This window comes from Amblyomma mixtum, chromosome 7, assembly GCF_055824585.1.
Source record: "Amblyomma mixtum isolate Tamu chromosome 7, ASM5582458v1, whole genome shotgun sequence".
In the NCBI taxonomy this organism is placed as follows: domain Eukaryota; kingdom Metazoa; phylum Arthropoda; class Arachnida; order Ixodida; family Ixodidae; genus Amblyomma; species Amblyomma mixtum.
This window is the reverse complement of record NC_143018.1, coordinates 7,934,689-7,954,153: the sequence shown is the minus strand read 5'-3', so window position 1 is coordinate 7,954,153 and position 19,465 is coordinate 7,934,689. Positions and strand designations below refer to the sequence as shown.

The 19,465-nt window shown below is 50.9% G+C and overlaps 1 protein-coding gene across 2 annotated transcripts in view; it reads left to right on the top strand.

The window, feature by feature from the left end:
- Positions 1 to 19,465, top strand: part of LOC149334881 (uncharacterized) — a 175,079-nt gene that overhangs the window by 2,336 nt on the left and 153,278 nt on the right. The gene's annotated exons all lie outside the window — the stretch shown is intronic.

Here is a 19,465-nt window from a genome sequence, read left to right as displayed (position 1 = left end):
CATGCATTTTTATTGCTTTATTTCGGTAACATGTACCGAAGACCCGCCGATGAGGGATAAACATATTTCTGCATCTGTCGACAGATTATCAATGGCCTTCTTATTCCGTGAAAGTGTGGTATGTCAACCAACATAGTCTTCATATTTCTGGTAGCTAGGAATCATTCCTGTAACCCTTGGTATATTTCAACACATATAACGGGTTAATTGTCATGTGCGTCATTTCTATCAGTGCCCCCACCCTCAAGGTAATGGTCCCTGTCGCATATCCTGTAGATAGTGGTTGGAAGGACGCTGAATTCAGTTTTCGAAATTCGCTTTTAACCAATGAAGGTCGGCATCTTTAGCACACACGACACAGCCAGATGGTTCAGTCAAAGGAGAAAATTAATATTTTATCCTTGCGAAACTCTGTCTGTTCGCGTAATCCCGCTCACCATCGCCCGCTTAGGGTAGTTAAGTAGGATCCTTCGTGAGACCATGCACAAGTGTCACGAAAAAGTGCATGTTCCGGCTGCCCCACGTTCTACCACTGTTGTCATCACGAAGGCCATGTTAAGTCCAACCTCTTGTCCGGGCCAGTACAGAAACCCTTCGATAACATGAAATCCCTGCTTTTGGAAGTCAGCTTCCACTAGTTTTCTTTTTTCTTGCAGTTGCATCATATAACTGCAAGGGCAAAACCGTAGCGCTAAAAGTCGAGGACTCAGAAAGACAGACACACACAGCGCTAACTTCCAACAAATATTTATTTCCCATCTGCATGGGTTGTGCGAATACTCGAAAAATTTAATAGAGAATCGAACATCCTCTATGCGATTCTCTGAATGAATCAAGTAGTACACGTACAAAATTATTCGAAACTGATCATTATTCTCTCAAGTTTTCGAGTACATTTCGAATAACTTGGCTCTAATAACGCACGCTGTGGTTTTCTTTGACGACAGTTGCAAAAGGAGTGGACACTCCCGACTCAACAACGCACGATGTCGCAATCGGTCGGGCGGTGATGGAGGGTTCAGCTCCACGACGCGGTCTGTATCTCAAGACGGCGTTCATAATGCTCATGCATGGCCTCCAAAATTGTGCATCGCGGGATTGCTCAGTCACGTTTAGCACACCGTCACTCGCTGCCGAATTTCGGACGCCATAGCTCATGCGTAGCTCTTGCCACTCTCATCCACCGAGGTGGGGAGCTAGTTTATTTCCTGTCGTCAAACGGTAGACATTGACAATTCTGCCATGCGTGTGACGTGGTTGTCATAAGGTCAGCATAGGGACGCTGTGTTGTGTAGCCTCCAGTGGTGATGAGTGTTGCGTCATCGGACAGCTATAACTCTGTAAGTTGTAGCGCTCTACGGCAGAGGCGCTGATAACGCTTCGCTTTTCGCACCATTGTTCATCCTACGAATAATCGATGCTTGCACGAATAACTGTAAAAATATTCTATTCGTATTCAATCCGGTTGTTTCACTATTTGATTCGGTGTTATCCGACATTATTCGTATTCGAATGAACTGTAGCAAAGCTATACGCTATTCGTATTCGATCCGGTTATGAAAAAAATACTATTCGCACACCTCTAATAACTTTTTTTTTTTAATGGAGATAGCATTTTTTTTCTATAAGCAAAGCTCAACTGTTGGTAAGTCAAATGATTGGCCTTAAAAAAAAAGGCCAAGATGAATTCTAAGCGGCATTTCACCGCACAGGAGTACCATACGAAGGAAACCTCTGCTTCATCCGTAGAAAATAATAATTGCCGAAAAAAAATTGTGTTGTGAAATAAACACCGAAATATGTCTGCCGAATTTTCAAAAGATGTTAATCGAAAAGTTCAACCACTTAGTGTAGTTTAAAGATGATAGATATACAATTCTTCACTAAGTCTCTTCCTAAAAGACCTATCCTTTTTTTAGTTGCTCATCTTCGCCTCGCCTTGTTAAGTTTCAGTGCCGTTCCGGTTTCTGCGAAAGGTTCTGGTATCTGCTTCCTTGGATTGAATCGACATTTGAGCTAGTTGGTATAGCATCATGGAGAAAATGGCGCACTCATGACAATAGACAGCGTTGTTCGGTCTTTCTGGTCTGTCGTCATGAGTGCGCTATTTTTTCCTCTCTTCTTCCTTGTTTCTGACTCGTCAAGTCTGCCGCTCTGTATGGAAACAACCACCAACCATCGATCTCATGGCTGTGCCGGCTCTGCGTGTTTTCCCATCTGGCGGAGTCGATCTCGCCTGTGTGGAAAATGCCCGCTTTCGACAGGGCCCAGAAGGTCTTCTGGGCCGAGTTCAGGCATGTTTTCACGCCGGGAAGACCCGAAAGAGAGTGAGCTTTGAAGTGCTTCTTCCTTTCTTGAGAAATAAACCGTGCAGTCACATTTGGGGCTTCGTATTCGTAGGCAGCCCTCCAACATTTTCCTTCGGTAAAGTACGTGGGATACAAAGACTACGTTTTTACACCTCCAGCATGATACAAATGCAAACTGCGCAGCTTTACCTTGTTGCCGTACGGTCGATCTGTAAGGTGCGTGGAAGTTTCGAAGCGGTTGAATTTGCGGCTTGGTGCATGATTCGAATGAGGCGTAGGTGTACTGCGGAGCTTCGGAGCAGTTCGTTCCTTCTACTGCATACGATTTGTGAAAGAAAATGTCAGGAGAAACTTTGAGAAATAACCCAAACAGCTCAGGGAATGTGGGACCGGCATTTGCCAGTACATTCGCAATACTGGGTCAATTAACTGTATTGCTGGGGAATGCTACGAACAGCTTTAAAACTGCCGCTTGCAGTGCAACTGCGTTTTGTTTTTTTGTTTCTTTTTTAGGTACAGGCACAAAGTTTTGGGGTGGTCGTTTTTTACTTGAAAGACGCCTACGGGCATAGTAATCATGAGAATTAAGTCAGAACACCATAGCCCTGCGTTAATAATTTTTAACGCATTAATTTTTTTTGCTTATGATGTATAATCATATGTACACTTGTGCTGCCTGTGCTGTCAGGGGGGCATAGCCTAGTCAGGCCCCATCCGGGCCTTTTGCTATTGCCTCCTGAGCCAATTTGTAGCAAATTGTCTCAAAGAAAGAAAGAAAGAAAGACAGAAACTATTATGTGTCGGCTATATTGGTCTCGGTCGGCGCTCCATCGCTGAGTGCATCGGGATTACGTCTTCGGGATTACGGTGGTCCAGGTTGGCCAATCGGCAGTGACTTCAATTGAAGTCACTGTCGATTGACCAACCTGGACCACCGTAATCCCGAAGACGTTGGCGTCGGCGGCTAGCACTGGCTGTTCCAGAACCACTGGGTTCGATGAAGTCACGATAAAGAGGGCAAGAGCACCTCGACGTCATTCGATGCTGCTGAAAATTCCGGGCCGCTGCTAGGGTAACATTCAAAATCACATTAAATTATCTTATAAAGCCTGCGACTGAAACTTGAAGGCACCTCCTTTAGCTCGTGAAACAAATTATATCGTTCGTTTGCGTTCGAAATTTCCTGGCTGGCCAAAATGCGTCGTCAGTCATAAAATTAGGCCATTGGCCGGAGAAAAGGTCCGACACCAGACTTCCAGTGTGGTGACGGACCATTCTTCATCCTTGCCGCCGCAGTGGCTCAGTGGTTATGGTGCTCGGCTGCTGACCCGAAAGACGCGGGTTCGATCCCGGCCGCGGCGGTCGAATTTCTATGCAGGAGAAATTCTAGGAGCCCCGTGTACTGTGCGATGTCAGTGCACGTGAAGGAACCCCAGGTGGTCGAAATTTCCGGAGCCCTCCACTACGGCGTCTCTCATAGCCTTAGTCGCTTTGGGACGTTAAACCCCATAAAACAAAACAACCAATAACCATTCTTCATCCACTTCCTTCAGCCTTATTCACAGAGCTTCTGTGAAACTGAGAATGGCTGTTCTAGGTTTTCTCGCCTTGAGCGCTCAGCTCCACCTGATGATGATGATGACGATGTCCTCAGGCTTAATGGCACATCTCCCGCCGCGAGTATGTGCCATTAAGCCTGAAGACATCATCATCATCATCTTCTTCTTCTGCGCCGCAGTCCAGTTCAGTTTTTCGGACGATCTGTTTTTGTCTCGTCACGTATGTGCAACTGAACGAAATGGTTGTACCGCAGCAGTTCCTCGTTGCCGCGATCCAAGTACGTGCATATCAGTAACGAATCTTGCTCGTTACTGTATCGACCAGGAGAGACTGTATATTCGGTGTAGCCGATATAGTTCTAGATAACTGATTTACACACCGCGTCTGGGACCACGTCAGTCTCGACGAAAGTTGCCTGAGCGAAAACTAGTTTGTATGATGATTGTTTGTGCGCGGGGGGCCCGTGAACGGCTTCTGTACTAAGTGCTTTTCGGTACAGGTTGACAGGTTCGGTTGACGCGATGATTCTGCGATGACCGTTACAGCTGCGCTGAATATAGACACACGCAAGGAACAGCAGCCTTACTAGGGCAGACGGCGAGTTATAACTGCTTTCTTTTGTCTTTTTTATTTGTTTTCTGTTCTCACCAGTTTTTCAGGGTGAGCCTATTCATTACCGTCTCTCCATTACCATCTGCCATTCCCGGCGCGCTGTATACACGTCGACGCAGTATACAAGACTATTTGAAAACAGGCCCGCCTTTGTTTTGTTTCTTTTATTCACGGCTCAGTCATTGTGGTGCCCTCAACTACTGCGAAAAAGTCACTCAGGCGACCTTCAACGCAGCAGCGTTAGAGCGGACGTTGGGGTGAAAATCCCTGCGTGTTGTCACACTAATTCAGGGTTGGTCGAGAGTGTCACACGTTGAGCTGTGGAATGAAAACGATTAAAACAAGTTGAATTATGACCATGAGTTCGTAGCATGACTGAAATATCACTATGGCATGCATGTATAAGGATGTGAAATAAACTAATTAACGCTAATAAGATAAGTGGGGTAATTAGTTGGGAATCGAACCACTGACCCTTGGGTTTCGATTCAGACATGCTGCCCCTAGATCATCGATGCTCTTTTTTAACATGGTGTTTATTTCAATGATGCTATGTCAATTATGTACTTGAGCTATGTACAAACATTTTGGAAATTGTGGCAAATCAACACATCTAAGCATATTCGTTAGACTTGGTTAAAGAAAGACCTTACGTGTCTTGTGGCGTATCACGTGGTCTAGTTTGCTTACTGATGTATGGTAATGAGTGTGTGTAATAAGAAAGAGCGAGGGGCTGAAAAAGACTAGCAAATAACCATTAACGCTGTAAAGTCATACCCTTGAGCGGAGTTTCAGTGTCCCCGTTTTTTCCGAGAAAAATTATCTCAAGACCAGTGCATCACAGTATAGTTCATCCAGCATGGTTTTATGATGACACTCATTGCCGCCTGGAAATCTCAGGCTTAGGTACAAAACGATCGCTACCTCTGGCGGAAGTAAGACCCTTGGTCCTTGAACGCCTGAAAAGCGTCTACGATGGCCACCTACAAATTTACACCGATGGCTCTGTGAGCTGGCATGAACAGTCCTGCTCAGGTGCGTTTGTAGTGCCTGACGTTGAAATATCTCTCGCTGGGCGCCGCGCTAAAGAGTAGTGCCGTCCACTCCGGCTGAAACATTGGCCAATTTCAAGGTAGCTTAAACGTATGTCTTTCTGCAGACCACAGAGAATAGTCATACTTTCCGACTCCAAGTCTGCTCTACAGCGCTTGCAACGAGGGACTCCCGACGGTAGATTTTCGCTCTCGTCTCTGCCCTGGCAGAGTAAGCTACAGCTGAAAGGATTCACAGTGTGCTTCCAGTGGCTGTACCATCTCACGTTGGAGTCGCTGTTAGGTCGGCGGCAGACATTCTTGCCCAAGAAGCCCAGTCTTGTCCATTTAATGTGGCTGTCCCAAAGGACGACAACTTCGCTGGGCAGCTATACTGATGCACCACTTTTCAGCACTTCGGCCACATTTGCACATCCCTCGCGTCACACGAGGCTTGTCGCGCGACAGAAGTATACTCTCTCGTATCGACTGCGCACCAACTCTGCCTGTACGCCGGTATAATTTCTCAATATTCACTGCACCATCTCAACTATGTGCGTACACTGTGAAGTTCCGGGTGATGGGAACCATTTCGTTTTAGCGTGCCCGCGTTTGTGTGCCGAGCGTGAGAGACTCCCGCAAAACCTGGGAAGACTGAACGTTCCCTCGGACGACGTCTCTCACATCGTGTACTCTGAGGGCTCCCGAAATGAGCGGCGATCAGTGTCACGATCACTCTTTAGAGGGCACTGGCATTGTGTACCAGTGGTACAGCCGCAGTGACTTGAACCAGTGACTGAGATGGAGCAATTGCCGACAGGCAACTGTAAGGCTAATCCCGCTTGAGAGTAAATTTACGCCACCGTCGCCACCACCAGCAAACAAAACCATGAGGAAACAAAAGAGGGTGCGTTTAAGCTCTCACAAGCCCGTTTTGACATGCCTGCTCATTTGTTTAATTGTGTGTTAATCGAGCAGCTTAACGGCACCGTTTGGTCACAGGGCTGGGAAAACATTTCGAAGTTATTTACCGGAATGTCGTGAAAAGCCTAGTACCAGAGTCCTGCTACTACTCACGTTCTATTTTCTTCTTCTGTCTGGCCGCTTGTGCGCAATAACGTTCTTTTTATTTCTTTTTGAAAGCCCAGACTAACGAATGCGTGTCTACTGTACTGTGTACCGCGTGTAACGGTTACTCCAACCTAATTCTTGCTTTTTACGTCCGACCATGGCGCGCTCCGTAGCGGCTGATAGGCCGACGCTTGAAGCGAAAAGGAGATTGTCTGGAGAAAATTAAAAAGAAAAAGGAGTCGTTCTAATTGAAACGCGGCCGCGGCCAATTGGACCTGGGCCTGTCGCTCGCCTTTCCTGAAAGGCACAAAACCTTCGCTGTTCAAACACTGTGTGTGCTCGGCCGTTGCGTGCATTGAGGCCATCGGTTTTACGGTATTTGCGAAAGCGAGATGAAAGAAGCGGAAACGGGCCAAACCGGAAAGGAACGAACGGGACGACGCTGCTGCATGCGGCCTGTGCGGAGTGAATGCGATGAATATCCAAAGCGCTGTATGCAGCCTCCGCTTGCTGTGGCCGGGGAAGCAGGGCTGGCTGAACTTTGTAAGGCTTCCTCCGATGTTCTTTCTATGCCCCCCCCCCCCCCCCCCTTTCATTTGTACATAGCGTACAGCGTGTTTGAAAAATAATTTTACGAGGCTGCTGTTGGAATGTAATAAGTACTGCTGGGCTGGCGGCCTGTTTTGCATGCATGCCATCGGGGTTTTAGTCAGGGACAGAGAAGATAGAGCCGGATGACGTAAGGTTTCGGTTTCAATATTTGTTTTTTTTTTCATTGAAAATTGTAGCCTGCTGTCACCGACTTCAGAGAAGCCGATCGGCCTCTCGGTCCTTCGGTCGAGGGGTTAGTCATAGGCCAAACACAAGCGAATGTCGACGAGCCCGAGCTATCAGTGATAGCTCGGGAATTTAACCTGGATGGGGTTTTTTATTATCGGTATCCCCTCTGAATCGGGGCGATCGGCGATCGGTTAATTAAAGTGGATTTTCTATTTATTCTACACTTCTCTCGAACAGTTCTGTTCTGATTGTTTGTCATGCTGGACTATTTTCTTCCTGCGGGCTAAGCTGCATTACTTAGATTTCTCTGACGGTTTGTGAAATTCTGTCATTTCACTTTTACATCGCCGGTAGCCTTTTTCACACGATGTGGCGCCCTCTGGGGAGTGAGAACTACACAGAAAAATGAATGGTCCAAAACAAACGCACGTGAGCAGAGCAGGCGGAATCCTCTTCCAGAAGGCCTCAACTAAACTGCGCATGCAAAGTCGAGGGGGGGGAGTGAAGTGGCATGTGTGCGCTTGAAGCTGTCGCCATGTATCGCTTGCGCCTGTCTCCAGCACAAACTGGACATGCGCGACACAAGCGGGTGGTTTGTTTTAAGCCGCTGGATATATACCCTTACGAAAAAAGTTGTCGACAGTCTATAGAGTGTCTATAGACTTCTATCTATAAAGTCTATAGACTGTCGATAGACAAAAGTCTATAGACAATACAAATGCCATTGGCAGTCTATAGACAATCTATACATTTATGGCCATACACTTTTAGTAGACTTTTCTCTATAGACAGTCTATAGACTATGAATAGACAAAAAGCAATATCTATAGGAAGGCAATAGAGTCCATAAGAAGTCTATAGACTGTCTATAGACCACTTTTATAAGACAGGGTGGAGGAGGCGAGGCGCGCATGCGCGGAGCCTCCGTATTAGACAGCCGAATTCAACCTTCGATTATGTGACGCGGGCTCGCAGCCATCGTGAGGCGCGTAACTGCTGCTGCCCGATTGCGATGCGGCGTAGCCCACTGCTTCGTGCTGATGCGGTCGGGAAATGCTTGGTCGTCCTTCCAGAGCTGAAAGAAAGCATTGCCTGTGTGCGCCGTTAGTGGTGCAGTGCGCTTCGATCGGTGGGGAACCGGAACCGCTTTTCACCGGGGTAGTTTGCAAGTGAGGCGGGGATCACTCCTTATTGGAAAACACATTAGGCGGCGGAGCAGATTGCGTCGAAGCGCCTCTTTGAAAGGGGAGTGTGCGGAAAAAAGAAGTGGAAGGCGTTAGGCCACAGTGAATGTAAGACAAAAAAAAATGAAATAACCCCGTTTCTTTCTTCAGGATATATTAAAGGCAAGTATGTAATGGAGTACTTCCACTCCTAATCTGGAGAGAAGGAGGCTTATTGGAGTTTCGCTAGAGAAAGCGAAAACGCTCTCGAGGTAAGAACAAGATAAATTCAAGAGCTCGTTGCTGTATCTGCTCAGTGTATACGGGCGAGGTTTCATAGCCGGACTTCGGCTTTGTGCGAGGATACTCCGTTGTCAAGGCGTCTTCACTGTTTATAAATAAACCTGGCTGGTCCAGCATACGCGTCAAAAGTCAAAAGCGGATACAGGCATTCATTGGTACCGGGACAACGTCAGAGGTTTCTTGATTATTGATGCCACTACACCTGGAGGAGTACTATTGCCGAAAACGGTCTACGACTCCATGTTCTAGTTCTGGTGCGTGGTATGCTTTGTAATGTGAGCATTTTCTTTAAAAGTATGGATTGAATAATTCAATAATTTCGACACGTACTCTATACGCTCATGTCTTGGTGATCTGAATTTTTGCGTTTGTGTAAATCGCTAGCTGCATGTGTCCGATTCCGTGTTGGTACTGATTTTACACCGTGCCGCGCTGATTGGTCAGCGCGTATAGGCACCCTGCACCCGCCAGGCACCGCCACCGTCGCGGCTGCGTTCAGCTCCCCCGCGCGGCCAGTTCCTCGTCCCTGTCAGGAAGGCTCGCCCCGCGACAGCGATGGGATGGCGTCTGCTAGCGGCTGCCGCTGTTCGTAGAGGCGGGATTTTTACCTATCCGTTCATGAGGCGGAAAAATTCTTTCGAGGAGCGAACGTCAGGAAAGGAACGAAGCTTTTTGACGCAGGTCAGGTACACAACGTGAAAGAGGCGGTATCTTGCGACGGGAGCGAAGTAGCAGCCCGGTACACTTCGCAGACAAGCATCCCTGCGCCACCGAAAACCATCAAATTAACGCTAAGAAATATTTGTATCTGGTGCCTGTTACCGCTGAACTCTCACTCATTTTTTTTTATGTAGCTATATTCCAGTAGACAGCTTGTTACCGCAAGCTGTAGTTGCAAGGCAGGCATCGCAGGCAAATGTAAATGCGCTGCTGTCGTTGCCGTGTTTTTGGAGCGGTGTGAAACGCTCTCCAAAACGAGCCACCCGCAAGCCTGCAGTGTTCCTGCATTTAAAAAACTTACCCTAAACTTTCAAAGACGGCCAGGCGGCATAACATTGAAGGTAATTAGAAAAGTCCACTTTTTGAGCGAGGGGCGCAAACTTGACTTCATAACATTCTCGTGTGCCGCAACTTCGGTGTTCGATGTGAAATGCCCTGTTCAAACTACGCCTTGAAATGATGTACCCATGGCGTAATCTGCCGCTCATATTTTCTCATTTTTCCAGCAACTGCCAGGTCCTTATCGTTGTAACACGTGCGTCAGTGTTTTGATGATATGAGATGTCCAATGAACGAGCTTTTGCAAGCAGAAAAGGATGCAAGCTGCGGCGAAGCGCCTGTGCGCACTGAAACTCAGTGCGGGAAACATAAAACTTTTTGACTGGGATTGTGCAAAAAAGGGGTATCCCAGCTATTTCATGCAGGATTCTTGCAGAATGCATGGGCTCAAAAAGCGGGATTTCATTGCAAGCTTTGTTTAATTTCTACACATTCAGTACAAGTACCCTAAATTTTCGACATTAGAATTGTACTAAATTATCACCCAGTCGTTCAGATGTGGAGGCAAAGATTTATCAAGAACATGTTACCGTTGCCTCTGAAAACGTGCCTTTACTGTCGAAAAAGACGCTGGACGACACGGCGCAGTGGAAGCGAGCAAGGATTCCGCGCATAACTGGAAGTATGGTAAACGATTCTTTACTGCGCAAAATTTCACCTTCTTCCACAGGCGTGACTGCGGGCGAGTTATGCGTGGCTTTTCAAGACCACATATTGTGTACAGCCATGCATGAGTCACAGTAAGCTTCTGCACGGGTTTGACCACTGCTTGACCAGAAACCGCGCGTGCGTGTTGCCCGTCGCGAAGGGTGGGCAGTCTCCCAATGTCGCGTCGGAAGTCCACAAAACCTTGTCCCAGGCGAATTTATATATGCACTATTGCGTCCTGCAACACAGCAGTGTGTCCTGCTGTTGTTATGTGCCATTTTTTGCTCGGTAAGGACGCCCAAAACTGCTTCGGGACGGCGCGCGCAGCACAGCGAGAGCTGTCGGGCTGCCCCAGCCTTCCTGACAGGGACGCGCGCGCCGCCGCCAGTGGCGCGCGCGTCGCGCTGCAGTTAGATGCGCAGGGTGCCTATAGCGGCGTCGCACAGGGCTGCAACGCGCCACGCTGAGTGGTCTGAACACAATGACGTCACGAGTTGGTCATAGTGACGCCACAAGCAGTCTGCCTGAGAAGACAAACAACAATCTTGAATTCACCATCGCTAACAGCTGTCGCCGAATCTCGCGTTTCATAGTGGCAACGGTCCTGGGGATATTTTATAACCGAAGAAGTGCGTCCATTGTTTCGCCCCTTTATTATTAATGGCTGCCTCCTGTGGCGTCATGATTGACAGATAAATAAACTGTGCCATTCGCCGGTTCCAGTGCCGAAGGCGGGGCAGACCAATGGCGACGTTGCAAAGGAATAAATAGATCGGGAAAAAAGAGTTGCCGCGAAACATGGCTTTTGCACCGGCTAGGCATAGAGGTTTATCAGTGTGAACAGGCGAGGGCTTCGTGGTCCTGTTTTAGTCATTTTCTTTTTTCTCCAGCTCTTGGCGACGCGACAGGTGCAGAGTTGAACACTTCGCGCCGTGGGGGGGAGAGCGCGCCCAGTCAGCGCGGGCGTCAGCTGCAAAGCTGTTGGCCGGGCGCCCGGCGAAGCTGAGACGCAGTGTCGGTTCTTCTCCGGCAACGTGTATAATAAAGAGATGGGCGTCAGCCAGGGCCGCGTGTCGTGCAGCGGCTAGAGTTCGTCGCGCGCTGGCTGCGTGTCTGTGCCCGTGAACGCTGCCTCCTCCTCCTCTTGCTGTCGCGACGGCTTGATTCCAGTGCGATCCGAGCGTGTGTCGTTGGCCCTTTCATTGTCTTGGTCGCGGAGTAAAAAAGAAAGAAATGGAGTCGCACACGCAAAACTGCTGCAGAAATGCATCGCGAACGATTGTCCATAGGAGCCTACGTATTCTCTCGATGCTCTCTTCTTCTTCGCCTATCCGCTATACTTCCTTTTTTAAGCTCGCTTGTATAACCTATCTTGTTATCTGCGAGTCCATCCACTGCGCGCATGAGCACGTAGATAGGAGATGGCCCCATATAGGATATGGCCCCATATCTATACGGTGTCATAGACGGCCATATGCATGGCCCCATATCCCATATGGCCGTATATGGGTTATACAGGTATACGTATACTTTATATACACGGCCGTATAGAAGGCCATGCATGTATAATATTCATGGTGTGGAGGTCGAGCGATAAGATGCGTTTCTGCATAAAAAGTGTACGGCTGAATACAAACGATGGCGCGCGAAACCGGAAATTGAGTTGCACCCTTTCTTCATTGCTCTCTGCGGTGACTGAAAGGGGCGCTCGGCTACTGATCCGGAGTACCCGGGTTCGAGCCCGACCGCAGTGGCCGCGTATTGATGGGGGCGAAACGCGAAAGGCGTTCTGTGCTGTGCGATGTCGGTGCACGTTAAAGACCGCCAGGTGGTCGAAATTATTCCAAAGCCCTCCACTACGGCGTCTCTTTGTCTTTTTTTTCCTTTCCCTCACAGCACGATTGAGATGTCCACCGAGAGGTGAGAACGTTACTTGCCAGACTTGCCGATGACGCAACAAAGCAAAACCATGAGCCCACTCAGGCTTAACACATGCTTTCGCATGTCTACTCGGTTTAACTACGTTAAAACTCCTTCCATTTTTGTCGACCTTTCCCTAGCTTATGCATGAGAGCGCCGTTGTGAGTGAGAGTAGCGGCTTTGTGACTAGTCTATCAACACAGACCAACTTCAGTCCGTCCTCGGCGTCCCTTTAATGCGAAGAAGGGTCGGTGGTGGTGGTGAAAACATTAGGATTGGACAGGAGGTATGTTTGGATCAGTCCATAAGGGACCGATCCTTACAAGCACTAGGTGGAGGTCCCTAGTTTGGGACCCCAGTGGCGGTGGCCGCCGCCCGGGCGCGCCCGACTAAGGCTTGTTGGGCCTGTAAGTCGTGGCAGCCGAGCAGGGTCGCCTCCCAGTCCTCCCGTGTTGGGTTGGAGATGGGGGGAATGGCCGGGTTGGAGGGGCAGGCCCACACCAGTATATATCATGGATTCCTGCTCCCCACTGGGGAGGGAACAGCTGAAAACAGGAAGGGAATGAAGGTGTGTGAGGGGACTGATGGCGGCACGATAGAACTGGGCAAGTTGGTACATATCCGGAAACAGCCACGTATCCAGGAACGTAGTCCGGATTAATTAGGGACGCCGGCTCGGGTGTCACTTTTCCGGAGCGACATCTGTACGCGACGTTGGAGGAGCATGCAGCGCCATACGACGCCAGATGCACCATGCAGTGGGTTTGTTCGGCGAGGCCGCATGCGAGGAGGCGTAGTCGTCGTTCAGGGGCCGGTCGCGCAGTCGTCTTTGCCGCACCGCGCCGAGTATGCCTGCGGGCTGACTGCAGGTCTGCGGTAACAGGCGTAAAGCGAGAAATGCGTGTCACTCTGCACTGACCCGCTGTGGTTCACGGGGAGCGTGGACAAAGTTGCAGTGCGTTGTCACGCAGCGGGTCCGCTCAGTCCTCGCCAGTGTTGTGACACAAGTCAAGGCAGAACTGGGGTCGGCAGTCAGGTCACGCTTCCCCCTTGCCCTCGCTGAAGGTTCCGAGGAGGAGGAGGATAAACTTTATTTTCGTCGACAAATGTAGCTGAGGATGTGGGGTTACAGCCCCATCAAGTGGCCATAAGCCCGTGCCGTTCGGTGACTTCTAGGGCTCTTGTCACAACCCGGATCTGTGTGTCCGAGTTGGAACTGAACAATGCGGCCTCCCACTAGCCTGGATTCGAGAGCTGCAAGCCTCGAGGAGGGAAGTCCAGAGGGCAGGCCTAGAGTATAAGGGATAGAGTGGCATGTTGGCCACATAGTTGACAGGAAGGGTATATGCGGGCTGGAAGGGTATATGTTCCCTAGGGTATATGCGGGCATATATCGTGGGGTTGGGGAAACTAAATACCAGCAACAGAACGGCAAACAGGAACTAAACGAGTTCGCAGCGAAGCTGTTTGTGGACAGGAACTGAAGATGAACACCTTCTTTGGCCTGCTTAACCTGATCAAGACCTCGCCACTGAAGCAAGGGTCACATTTTCGGCTGGGCGTCAAGGCGACGCTACAGTGTCGCTGGAGATTGGTAGTAGCTGGAGTAGCGATGGCGAAGCGTCGCGGACAACGCTAGCGTCACCTCCTCCCGGTCCAAGCGTATAACTACGCTAACACGTACGGACGTCGTCGTCTCGGTCTGGTCGCAGCGACGGCATATGATGTCAGTGAACCCGGCAGGCGACTTGTCGCCCGTGCGCCGTCCGTATACCAGCAGCGGCGGCAGCGGCAGCTGAGCAGCTGCTAAAATTGGCCTTCCTTGGCCCCAGGGAATGCGTGGCGTCGCCGTGGCTCTCGCTGTTGCCTGCCTGCCTTTCCCTGACCGCGACGACGACGGGGCGAAAGTGGTCCACGGGCTCCCTTCGCTGCCGCTTCTGTTGCTGCCGCCGCCGAGGGCTGTGCTCTCTCTCGCACGCCGCTTCCTCGGCTCGGTTGCGTTCCGACGTTCGGGAGAGGGGGGGGGGGGGGGGGGCGTAAATTGGAGCGGCGCCTGGGGAATTCGCCGCGGCAGGGTCGACGCCGCGCGGGCACTGTCGATTCCGGGAGTGTGAGTCATACCGGAATCATTCCCTCCCTGTTGCCTTTTCCCTTTATTTCCCCTCTCTCTTTTATTTTTCAGGGGCTCATTTAGAGCAGTAGCTGTTTCACAGAAACTCGCCGGAGATTACGTCTTCGCCGTAGTATGTAGTAGTAGTGGTAGTAGCGCTGCTGTACTGCTGCCAGTGAGTAGGGCGCCGGGTCTACCTTCATCTTCCGTGAGGAAAGCTCACTCTGGAATCACGTGATCTCCTTCTGACCAATGAGAGTGCAGCATTGCTGCGTTCACCTGCTTGCCAGTGAAGGAAGGGTGGAGTACTTGTCTTTTTCCTAAATGGGGGTTCGCACTCACAATTTCATGAAATACAGTGTAACCGAAAAAAATTAATTCCGCCGTCCTTTTTTGTTGCAGCATGGAATAGATATATGCAGCCTAATTTTGGAGGGGAAAATTCACAGTGCACCATTAAATCTCAAGAACGTATCCATGCATTAAGCGATAAAAATTGCATTATTTATCACAGCCGCGGTCTCTAATCATTAAATAACCATAAGCTTTGAACGTCACGTCTACGCCACATCGTCGCCTGCTCGCTTCAGCACCCGAGGCAATTATTCTGCTTCCCAAACGGAAGCCGCCGCTGAGTTGGTCGCTCAGTTACCGCAGTAGAATTGAACGGGCTGATAGGTCAGCGGTTCGATTTTCGATGTTTGTCGGCTCTCGCGATGTTCTTTACTTCGGTGATTCGTCGCAGAATGCGAGTACGGGAAGTCATATTTAAGGCGCACGTGATTACATGGGTCTTCGGACGATATAGATGACATCATGAAGTAGCTTCACTAAAAGTCGACCACACCACATTCTAACGGAAATGATTATTGGTTCATGAATGGTCCGCCAGACAGAACAGGTGCCCGACGTGGACCAATAATGGTTTAATGGGGAGTCTTAGAATTGGGGGACCTCATCGATTAGGGGGACAGGGCAATAGCGGGTCACCAGAGCGCATGCGCAGGTTAGTAACCCGAGGGACGCTATTGTTCAGCGCATGCGCACTGGAGCGCCGCTATTCCCCTAATCGATAGGGTCCTCGTTTTTAGAATTTCCTGATGAAGACCCGCCAGACCAAAGAGGTGTCCGAGGGGACCAACATCTTTTCACGAGGGGCCCACCGGGCTAAGACAATAACTCGATGAAGCCCAGCATTTGTTTATGAGTGATCCACCTGACCAAGAAAGCTGTCCAATGGCGACCGATATTGGTTTATGAATGATCCGCCCAACTGAGACAGGTGTCCGGCGGGAAACAATACTGGCTCGTGCATAACCCCCGTCAGACCAAGAAAGCTCTCCGTCGGCGACCAACACTAGTTCATGAATTACCTGCAGGACCAAGAACGGTGCTCGGCGGGGAACGGTATTGGTTCATGAACGACCCGCCATGACCAAGTCAGGTGTTCAGCAGACAATATTGGTTTATGAAGAACCCACAGGGCCAGGAAAGAAAGGTGTCGACGGGGAACGCGTGGGTGCATGAATAATCCGCCAGACGAAAGCAGATGTTCAACGAACCAATATTGGTTCACGAATGCCCCGCAAAACCAAGACAGGTGTCGTATGGGAACAATATTGGTTCACTGATCCGCGAGACCTGGACATGTGTGCGACGGGGCCATGACTCGCCAGACTAGAAATACTACAAGACCAGTATCGGTTCATAGTTCGTATGGCGATAACGCGGAGAGGCAGTACTGGCTTTTGTTGAAGTACTTAAAATGGTCTTGGCGCGTGCTTAGTTGTGCCTACTTAGCAAAACGCATCACTTTTAAGCGCTGCCCTTGATGAGCGCATGGATTGGAAGTTCTCGTTTCGAGCCTTGCCGTTTACTTTTTGAGGGATACCACGCCTTGTTGAACGAAACGAATGGCTTCAGTTTAGCTCTGGATCGCCTGATGTCGGGCAGCAAATTAAGGTCAGTCTCAGTGTAACTCCCGGAAGAACTCGGTGGGTCTTCGAGTCTGGTGGATCATCGGGGCAACTCCGCCCGCTCCTTCTGCGCGTCTGCTGCGTACGAATCACCCACGACGACTGCTGTACACGATTCGGCGCGCGCACACACGCGCTTGGTCAGTCGCCGGAGCGAGGGGCTGGTGTCTGGAAGAGCAGAGCAGGTCGCCCTTGTCCATCCGTCTCCTCCTCTCCCCGACACATCTTGCGCAAGGCGGCGGGACCAGCCAGCTGCTAATTACACGGCGCGCCGCGGCTCCTCCACCTCCTCCGTCCGCTTCGGTCCCAGTTGCGGCGCTCTTTGTGAGTGCGTGCTGCCTGCCGCCGTTGGTGTGACGGATCGGCGGCGCACTCGTTTGATGTTGTCCGCGTCGGCGGCGAATTGCTCTCTCGCAGCAGCCAACCCTTTGTGGCCTGCCCTGGCCTCCGATAACGAGCCTCGGTCGGTCAGTCCCCGGACAGCTCACGGCTCAAGAATGCGCGCTCCGCAGACGACCGACTTTTCCGTTTGATCCGCTCCAGCAGCTGCTCCTGTGTAGAGCTGCAGCGGGGAAAGGGAAATAATTACCACGCCGAGAGGGTTCCGCTCTTGTCTCTTGATGAAAGCGGTGCAGTGCTGGAGAAGGTTGCAGAGATGTAGGGCGTCATCTTGATCGTAAACTCGCCGGTAATCGCCCGCACATGCTCCTGTGTAGGTAATATAAAGACGGGTGGGGATTCGCTCCACTGCTCGCGCGTTGTATCAAAGGTTGTCGCTATTGGGCTGCACTGCGAAGGTTTTGTTATTTATGCTTCCCAAATTCTTTCCGAGCTGATATTCTGGCGCATGCGCTGTAGCCTCTGCGGCACTGCATTGATCTATAGGCGGACGCGCTTGCAACGGACGGCGAAGGCGATAATTGTTAATCAGCTGTCGGCGATGCGGATCTTTTGAAAAGCAAGGCTGACTGCGTGCTCACGGAAGCGAACAGGCGTGCGCGCACTGACCGATAAACGGCGCGTGTTGCTGAAACGACGTTTTCTTGCGCGTGCGTGTTTGCGTGTTTACCCCGCTATAGGTGTGAGTGGCAGACAATGGAGGAGCGTCGGGGCGTGTCCCTCGTCCGCTGTTGATGAGGCGAGTTTGCTGATTAAGGGCACACTCTCCTGGCCGCCTCGCCTCGAGCGCATTCACGCTCCAACCCCGCTGTGTACGGGGCGTAATTGTTTCTCCGCCCGGACCGGCGTAACGAATGGCCTGAGAGGCCAGGTTCAGACTGCACTGCACGGCGGTAACTTCTCTAACATGCGCTCATGACGTCAGCCTTAGTGTTGGCCATTGAGGGCTCGCGAATCGTCGCTCGTCGCTAAGCATGCATTTGCTGCGCCCGTTACACGACGAGCAGCCTGGCTGAGCGAATTAGGGTCGCGTCGCTGTTTTTTTGCACTTCCGGTACAAGGACCCGGTTCTTAGTTCGCTCAGTGAGTTGCTCGTATCGGACAATCCTCCCTCGTTTGTTTTATGAAAATTAGGCCGCTAACCCTTTCATTTTTTTTTTCTGTCAGTTTTTTTTTTTTTTTTGTGTGTGTGTAAGCAAAGGCGGCGACCTCTATAATCCTCTACCTGCGTGTCGCCTACTGGCATGTTTCTTGTTTTTCAATGTGCGAAACGTGCGGGTCGAGCTCAGAGTCATTTAACACGCGTGTCCCAGCAACACCGCTGACCGCTTATCTCTGACCTTCCTCCTGTACCTCGGCGCCTTTGGCGGCTCGGTGCATTCAAGACGCATTACCAGCCTTTTACTCGAAAGCTTCCCGACGCACTATCTGCACCGTTAACCCAAGTACCACCAAACACGCTCTCCCAAGAGCCACCGCGTTCACGGAGAGAGAGGGAGAGGGAGGGGGGCTCCTGCACGTGTCTTCCTTCCCCTCCCCTCCGCATCCTCTTTTACCGGTCGGCCCATAGATCACCGAAAATAGTCGCCGCGGCCGTTGTTGTCCCTCGGCGGCGAACCGGACCAGCGAGTGCGACAGATTGCGGCCGCCTCCTGCTGCTTTAGCGGGCCGTGGTCGCGTCCCGCTAAGCTTGCATTCTCCCCCCCTCCTTATCGCTCCAAGCGAGCTGGCAAACTGCGTACGCCACGCGAATTCGGAGAGGGGGAGAAGGCGCCAGGTTAAGCCTGCATGACCAGTCGTTGTCTCTTCCACGGTAGCCGCTTGGGGGACCGTTACACTTCTACGTTCGCCATTCTTTTCTTACTGCGTAGGGGAGGGCGAGAGTGGAAATAAAGAACGCCAGGGGTCAGGGAACACATAAAGGAGGCGGTGGGTGTACACAACAGGACGCTGGAAAAAGTCGGGGGGCGCATCTAGCGTGTAGTACGGGAGTTAGTTGGTGTACCTCCCCTCACCTCCTCCCAGGTCCCGTCCTCCTCTCCCCACCAAGGACGGGTCGTCGCGCGCGGGTCGCGCCAGACAGACGAGCGGAGGGGGGGGGGGGGGGGGGTGCTCTCCATTGAATGAAAGCGAGCCGCCCATACTATATGGGACACTCGCGTGCCGTCCGCGACCCGGCTGCTGCCGAGTGTCTGTGCATTCTTTTCCTGGTTGCATGGCGGCAGAGCGGCGGCCGGCGTGTGCTCGCTTTCACGCTGGTCCAGCGAGCCTGTGTAGACGCAATGCGCCCTTAGGCGGTGACTGCTGGTCCGCGCTGAATGCTCTCCGGCGTGCATAGCTGCGCATCGTCCTTCTGCCCCGCTGAGTGCGGGCCTGAATCTACGTGCTCGGAGCGGAGAGGGAGAAAGTAAAAGAAAAAATAAAGGTTGCTCCACCGCTGTTATTGCGGGCTGTGTTTTGCCGCGCAATTTGGAAGTTTTGCCAGGGTTCTTCTCAATGTCGAATGTGTGGGTGGTCTTCACAT